The sequence below is a fragment of the Rhipicephalus sanguineus genome, chromosome 8 (assembly GCF_013339695.2).
Source record: "Rhipicephalus sanguineus isolate Rsan-2018 chromosome 8, BIME_Rsan_1.4, whole genome shotgun sequence".
Classification (NCBI taxonomy): Eukaryota; Metazoa; Arthropoda; class Arachnida; order Ixodida; family Ixodidae; genus Rhipicephalus; species Rhipicephalus sanguineus.
Window position 1 is genome coordinate 133,798,450 of NC_051183.1, and position 8,680 is coordinate 133,807,129.

Consider the following 8,680-nt stretch of genomic DNA (forward strand, 5'->3'; position numbering starts at 1 on the left):
TTTCCATACACTTATGACGATTTTCCGTATGCACCTTACAAAATCCGTACGTTTCCATAACACCTTAGGTTTCCACATCTTCCTTATGAAAGTTTCCGTACACTCCATAAACTTTCCTTATCCTTCCATATTTTCCATAAGGAACTTTCCATACACCGTAAAATTTCCTTATCCTTCCATATTTTCCATGAGGACATTTCCATATACTCCGTAAAATTTTCTTATCCTTCCATATTTTCCATAATGAACTTTCCGTATATACCATACAACTTCCGTATACTTCCATAAAATTCCATATTTTTTCCGTATCTTTCATAAGGAAACTGTATGGAGTCCATATTTTTTCCATACGATTTTATACGGAACGTTTCAGTAGGGATCATATGGAGAAGAACAAAAAAAACTGAGAAACGGTTCCGTTGACAGGAATCAAACCCATGACCTCTAGGTCCGCGACCATGGCTGGCGGGTGGTTAGCCCACCGAACTATCGCCAAATTTTTTTTTCTTCTTTATTACGCATAGTTTTCAAATTCGTGTCACAAACATACATATTCAACACACAAAATACAAACAACACGCATAACAATGATGGTGCTATTTAGAAAGGTGAACCTGTCGAAGATTTAAAACCGCTTCAATGAAATCAGGTCATCTAACATAGACATCCATATTTGTGGTTCTTCCTGAACTCGTTAGGTGTCTCTTAAATATATTGCATATTCGATGAAATACTCTCTAACGCAACGAGCATGCGTACCAGCATAACCATGTCATAGGGGAAACCTGCTGTATCTGCGGGAAGGAAGTGAATGCTATAGGGAGTAACCGGTAATTTTTTTAAGTGGTTGAAGAAGGTCCCATAAAAGGACTGCGTTACTACAATCATAAATTTGTGTTCTATCGTTTCCGGTTTGTTGCATATTATACAATTTATACTCCAGCGGACGAAGAGTTTTTTTTGCTCGAGCCAAGGCTTGGCAGGAAGTGTGTTGCTATGAATTTGAAGAACAAACAATTTGTTGACGCCCTTACTGGCATCTTCTTCACCCTCTTTAGAACATTCGCTTCGGATCCAATTTCATAGACTGCGCGATACATTGGCACAGGCAGCATAACTTCTATAAGATCTTTCTATATTTTTTTCGTCTAATTCCACTCAAATATTTTATTGAAAACAGTGCATTCAAGATGTCGAAAAGAATACACAAGTTCACGGAGAAAACCACGAACACTTGGTCTAGTTATAGCCTTAGTTGATACTATAAAACCGGGTAAAGAGTCGCGCAAGCTTGTTTTTATGGTCGCTCTCAAAAAGTCATTGGTTTGATCTCTCACAAATACAAGCATGCTCACGATTTCATTTAGAAAAAATTGGCCGCGTATCTGCGTGCTTCGCTGCAAATGTCGTGTAAAGACGATAGAAGAGGCGCTGTGTGAGATATGGACGCCATCTGGCAATACGTCGGGAAACATGAGTGCTGTGTTGCGTGCTGGTAGTCCTGGCGCAGCAGCAGGCGAAGACCGGCGGTGACCAACGCGACCGGCGGGGGCGCAAGCCAGCCCGAAAACGCGGTTTGGCGCGAAGCGCTGAAGCAGAGAAACGTCCGCACTCAACGAGTACTCTCCACACACTCTTTTATTTACACGTCGCCTGGGTAAAACAGGAACGCCAGAGCGGCGCCCACAACCGGCAGCCTGAAGGCCGCCCACAACGCTGCTTTTTCATTTTTTAAATATTTTTTTTCACCTTCTTGGCCTTCTCAGAACTAAAGTTTTTGAACACCAACCCATGGCATTCGTACAGTGCGATACAGAACCGAAACCGAAACACAACAATGAGCTCGTGCGAAGGGCACGGAGGAAGGCAAATTTCAGCGCAGTCGCATTTTCACCTTTGTTGAAACAGCGCTCACTAGACGACGACGAAGTAAAAGAAGGCACACGACAGGCGCTGCCTGTCCTGTGCCTTCTTTTACTTCGTCGTCGTCTAGTGAGCGCTGTTTCAACAAAGATGAACGCATACCAACTCGCTCAAGCTTCCATTCTTATGCATTTTCAGCGCAGCTTAAGAAACTAGGGTCCTTAAAATTACGTATGTATGCATTTTCTATTAAAGGAACACGCCACCTAATACTTACCTAGTGATGTTGCACCTCAGATATGCATGATATTTACTTTTTGATCGACAACGTTCACAAGTATGAACAGCCGTACCAGTTCAAGACGGCTGGCCCTTGGGCAAGTGGTTCAACTTTGGCCGAGTGGCTGAATCGAGGGACGTGCCGACAAACAGAAAGACAGACAGACAGAAAGAAAGACAGACCAAAATTTCTGCGTTTAAGTTCCCCAAGAAAGACTATCGTCTTTAATAAGTGACAGGCGCCTACACACCCACTTTTGACCGATCGAAGGAGATTTGTACGTCTTGTCCGTTCCCAAGTTTAACCCCACACAAAAACCGTGAGACATATGTGCAACCTTTGCACATTTACACGAGACGTGCACAACACTTGGAGCGCTACAAAGCGAATGATGTTGATACCTTTTTAGGATCTGGCGCACTCAAAGTTTCTTATTGCGTGCGTAAAAACTGCAATATCCAGACATGCGATGCCGCGGGACGGAAAAGGAAACAAGTGGACCACCACAGCATGCCTTCTTTAGGTGCTTCAGAGGTATGATGCTTTAGTTAACCATGTTTACTACTGTACAGTAGCTTTGCAGTGTATAGTATGTAACGTTGCACTCTGCGGAACATTGCCTCTAGGGTGTGTTAAAGCCATACCACCACTAGCACTTGCGTATATTTGTTGAATAAACATTGCTTTGTAAATATGTGATGTGGTGACGGTGCGTAAAAACCTTGCTGCACTCTAAAAAACATCCCGAGTATACAGGGTGTCCTTTACTCAAGATGTAGCAATAGCATATACTCTCCCGTAGTTGTCTACAAAGTATTCTAAATATTCTCAATTGAAACGTGAGAGCTCATTCCTTGACTGACTGTGCGAGCCGCTGCCGATGGAAGCAACGTAAATTACGTCATTTTTGATTCCATGTACCCGGGTGTTCCAAAACCGAACTATCAAAAATCCAGCGTTTTAATACCGAATCTTGGCAGTTAAATAACCAGATGGTGCCCCAATATCCCAAAAGCCGTGCTCTCTTAGGCTCCCTTATGGGCGCGGTCATGCGCTGGGCACGGTCATGTGCGCCCGATGTTGACAGGGATCAGCAAAGAGCCCATGCCTTTGTACGTGTTCTCTTCGCGCCGCACAGTTCAAGTTGCAGCGATAGAGAGCAGACAGGTCGTGTCATTCGCTGCAGTGGCTGTGTTTTCTTACGCATGCGTTTCGTTGAGTTACACAGAGTCGGATACTAAGTGTGTTGGCTGTTAGCTTTATTTCGTATAAAGTTTATGGGAATGCCGCCAGAGGGACGCTGCAGTGAAGGAAGAGATGACGACGAGGTGTAAGTGCAGTGCGTGGTGCGTGCCGTGGCTGGTGCTCGGGGCTAGGCGTATGCTCGGGTCTAGACGCTGCCTTCTATGACCGCGGCTCGGCGTCGACAGACTTCACTGGACCTTGCCATGACCAGCTCTATTAGGGGCGTAGCTGCTTTTAGTCTAATCTTGTCCCATGTCAGGCGTAACCGCGGCAGTATTTACCGAACAGTTTAATAGATGGCGCTGTACCATAGAGATAGAAAAATAAAATAAAAAATAATTAAAATAAATAAAAATAAAAAATAAAAATTAAATTAAATTAAAAAAATAGAAACATAAAAAAGAAGGAAAAACGGAAAAAGGAAAAATAATCAAAGCGGTGTATCGCTTTGATTACTGCTGGGCGAAACCACTGAACATTTCACGGTGTACATATGATTGCTTCAGGATCTTCGCACAAGGTCTTCATCATTCTCCCGCGGATATGCTGTAGTTTTTTTTTTTTCAATGCCAGCCAGATGCGCCCGAACCGACTGTTCATCGCCTTCTCCTCCGGGTCCTTTCCTACTCTCCTCCGTCGGCTAGCATTCGCGCCTGCTTTGCGATCTTGAGGGAGAGTGCCCTTTAGGTGGCGCATCACAAAGGAAGTCAGTAGTTTGCCTCGATGTGTGCGCAACAAAACGCGCATCAAGGCACCCTAGAAGTCAGAGGAGTTCATTTGTTCTTCAGTTGTGTTTTTATCCGTGGACCGGCGTCTTGCATCCCTCATGATTACAATGTATGCTGTCACGCTGGCTCACAAACGCACGCGGTGTTTTGAGATGGCACGTCTCCTTTCGTGGCGCTATTGGTGCTATCAACGGCACGCGTCACCGCGACGCTACTGCGTGAGATGACTTTAAAGGGCCCCTAAACCACCAACAGACGCTCGAGTGCTCCTCTTCGTGCCTTTCCTTCATGGAGAACAGCCGTCGTGACGTCACCTGTATGATTAGGTGACGTCTCGAGCAAGAGACGCTGTCAATGGGCGAACAACAACCTGTTTTCTTCTAGCAGATGCGCGCGCTTTTTGCGTTTCAACCTCGGACGCTGAGGAAGAGCACTCGGAGAGGTGGTACACGAGCCGACGAACGCAGCCTAGCGAAGGAAAGAGCAAAACGACAAAGCGCGTGCAACTCCGCCAGCGTTTGCTGTAGACTCGTGCACAACTGCAACGCCACAACTAAATTTCGACCTCTGCGTGGTTTAGGGACCAGCGGGCCCAGCGGAAGAGCGGAGAGACCAGCGGAGCGCGAGAAGAAAGGAAGAGTAATAGCTAAGCGGCCTAGCGTCGCCCCGCTCGTTGAACGTAGAACGCACCTTGCGTTCCGCTGTGGAGTCAGTTGAGCGTAGTGTGAAGGTGCGTCCACTTGGTTTCGCCGTCGTTTTGCAGCCAAGCTGACCGCGTCTCGACAAGACGTGCTTGCGAAAAACGCGAAATGTATGCAGTTCTCTGCACGTCTGTGAACACGCGATCAAATGAAATCTGTACGGAAAGTAGCACCTATACCTTCTCAAGTTTCTTGTGTCTTGTCTCCAATTTCGAAATAAAAGATCAACACGAGCTTTCGACGATGTGAATCCACGTTAGGTCATCTCCAAATGCCCTCGTCTTCAGAGGTCTTCTTATGTTGAAAATCAGCGCCGGGACTTTTTCGCCTGGAGCAGAGCGAGCGCTATGTTGGCGGGTATCGCCGACAACATGCCGCTGCCGCTTGTGTTGGGGGTAGGCCTCTTGTCTCGCGAAAACGCTGGTCCGCTGGTCCGCTGGCCACGCTCCGCTGAGCAGAGGATACCAGCGGCTGAGCGGTCCGCTCCGTAAAAACGCTGATGGCCTCAGCGTGCCGCGCATGCGCAGTTGGCATCTCCGCTCGTCCGCTGGGCCCGCTGGCCCGCTGAGGCGCTTAGCTATTACTCTCTAATATATACCCCGCGAACGCTGCACGGTGCGGCGGTTTTGCCTCGAGCCACGAAGGAAGGAGTAGGAAGGAAAAAAAAAATCTTATAGACGCGTGATATAGGAGAGGGACAGCGCGTCTACCACAGCAGCAAGCGTTGAGCGCTCAGACGCACGTGTGACGCAAGCAGCTGTGCCTAGTGTGCAAAACGCGCAACAAAACGCGCATCAAGGCACCCTAGCTCTGCCCCTTATGTGGCGTCGCACCATGGAAACTCCCTGAACTAAGGCGGATCGACGGCTCCCATCGATGAGTGAGTGTTTGCACTGGCATTGAAAAAATAGAAAAGGCGTTGCCATGACTGACTGCTGAGGCTCTCGAAAGGTGGCTAAAAGGAGAGGTGTCAGCATCGACGCGACAGCGCCGTGCTAGTCGGCGCGGCACTTTTAAATGCGAATGCATTTCTTAGTCGGGGGTTGTCCTGCGTCCCTGGCCGGCGTGCGCACAGGTGTTATCTCTCCGCGCGCGCTCCTCCTCGCCCATAGCAACAGCTGCGCCGCGCCTAGCAACCGGAGCAGGTGGTGAGCGGCGGAGGGAGAGGAGGAGCGCGCGGCCGTATTATGGCGCTCGCATCGCGGAGCAGCGGAGGGTAAGGGAGAGGAGGAGTGTACCCGGTGAGAGCGCTCGCATCGCGGAGCTGGCTCGGCGGAGAGAGAGTTCGGGCGCTCCTCCTCTCCGCGCTCGGGCCTATATATATCATGCAGGGAGCGCACGCTTTGGTGTCCTGATAGCGATGGAAGTCGGTGAAGTCGAATCTCTCGCGGCAACGATACCACTAAGACGAAGTGTAACACAATGCAACTCGAGCATTACGCCTCTACGTGCCCACTCTCGTCTCTCTTCATTAATTAATCGCTCACTCATCGGGTGCACCCAAATTCATTCGCATTTCCTCACGATCCCCTTCAGGGTGGTGCGGCTTTTTTTTTTTCAAGACACCGAAAGGTGGCGTGTCGTCATCTCCCAGATTAGGGTGCCTCGATGTGCTCCTCCGGAACAGGGTGGAGACACTGGTTTTGTGGACGCCATATTGGTTCAAACGTTCGCGTTCGGTGGCAATGCATGGCATGCAAAGATGGAACGCTTTCAGCAAAATGCGCGGTAATTTGGCTCAGTTTATCCCTTCTGGCGGTAGGGCTTGCACATATAACGTTGGCAACAAATAGATTATGCACTAATTTTTACGCACGAAGGCTTTGATGGCGAAATAAAGGCATTCAGAGCGTATCAATCGGTCTATCTCTCTCAATGGCTGCGTAGGTTCTCGTGCTCTCGCGGCCGATTAAGTTGACGAGTACCAAAACTGACATGGCATGATAAGAGCATGTGAAAAACATAAATGACTGCTCATTATATGAAAATCATGACATGCCTCTAATGTAAGCCGTGACATACGTGACATTTTCAAGGAGCTACAATGGCCCTTTGGTCAAGTTCATGTACAGTACTCACGGATTCAAACGCGACATCAACTTTTTTAGTATAACGGCTTGTATGCGCAATTGCTCGAGATAACCACGTCATGTCGCGACGAATCTGGTCTCTGAAGTAACGTTGGCTCTGATCTACGCATTAGAGCCGAAATTACGCCGATATTGTCACGTGGTCGTGACGTCGACGAAGGCAGCAGTCAGGAGGTCCGAGATGAAACTCTTTATTAGGCCGAACTTGTGGCCGGGAAAATGACACTCCAGTTCACAGCCATAAACTGATAGCGGCGACCAGAGCGTCGACCGTCGATCAACTGACAAGCGGTCACGCGCGTCGGCTTTTATACAGGCGCTATCGAACTTTCCAGCAATATCGCTAGTGGCGGCGTAATCTCTAGACAAAGCTGGAACATTCGCGTGCGGGGCGCAATCTTAACAAACCGATCTACTACAATCGCGACGCTTCTAGAACGCTACTTCGCGGACAGCGTCGAGCGTTGATAACCGTCCCTGGCGGTCAAACCCGAATACATCTAAACAAGACAAGAAGTGGGCGTGGCAATATGATGCGAACTAGAGACGGTAGAAACGAAAACATGTGCCATGCTTAAACCTAAATTGTCCTATTTCAACCCGTGAGTACTGTATACCAAAATTGACATGGTATGATAAGAACATGGGGAAAATATACATGACTGGTCATAACAAGAAAACCTTGTCATGCATGTCATATATGCTATGACATACACGACCCGGTCATGGTGCTCTTACTGCCGCTTTATTAAATTGATGTGTACCAAAACTGACACGGCATGATAGGAGCATATTGCTAACATGAATGACTGGTCATAACACGAAAAGCATGTCATGTGCGCCATGACACACATGACACAGTCATAATGTTCTAACGGCCGTTTTATTGACTTTATGTATACCACAGTTTACAGGGCATGATAAAAGCGTAAGATGAATAAAACGACTGGTCACAACACCAAAAACATGTCATGCATGTCATGTACGCCATGACATATATGATCCGGTCATGGAGCTCTAATGGCGGTTTTATTAACTTCTTGAATACCAAAATTTACATGGTAAGATAAGAGATCATGAATAACATAAATAGCTGATCATAACACGAAAACCTTGTCATGAATGTCATGTAGGCCATCACATACATCACCCTGTCATGGAGTTCTAAAAGCCACTTTATTAATTTGGTGTCTACCAAAATTGACGCGACATTATAAGAGGGCATAACTACCATGACTGACTGGTCCTAACATGAAAATCATGTCATGCATGCCATTTGCGGCATGACACACGTGACCACGCCATGGGGCTTCAATGGCGGATTTATTGACTTGTTCACATACGATATTGACATGGCACGGTAAGAGTATGACTAACATAAATGATTAGTAATAACACGTAAATCATGTCATGCATGTCATGCAGGCTATGACTTACATGACTCGGTAATACAGCTCTAAAGGCTCTTTTATTACCTTTCAGTGTACCAAAATTGGCAGGGCACGATAACAGTGTAAGATGAATATAAATGACTGCTCACAACATGAAAGTCATGTCATGTGCGTCATGACATACATGACCCTGTCATCATCATCATCATCAGCCTGTCTACGCCCACTGCATGACCCTGTCATGGAGCTCTAATGACCCAGTCATGGAGCTCTAACATGGAACTCTGTTAGAGCTCTAACACGACCTGGTCATGGAGCTCTAACAGGCAAGACAGTCTCACTCCAAATTCACTTGCTTGTAATTAGATTAATGCGGATTGGC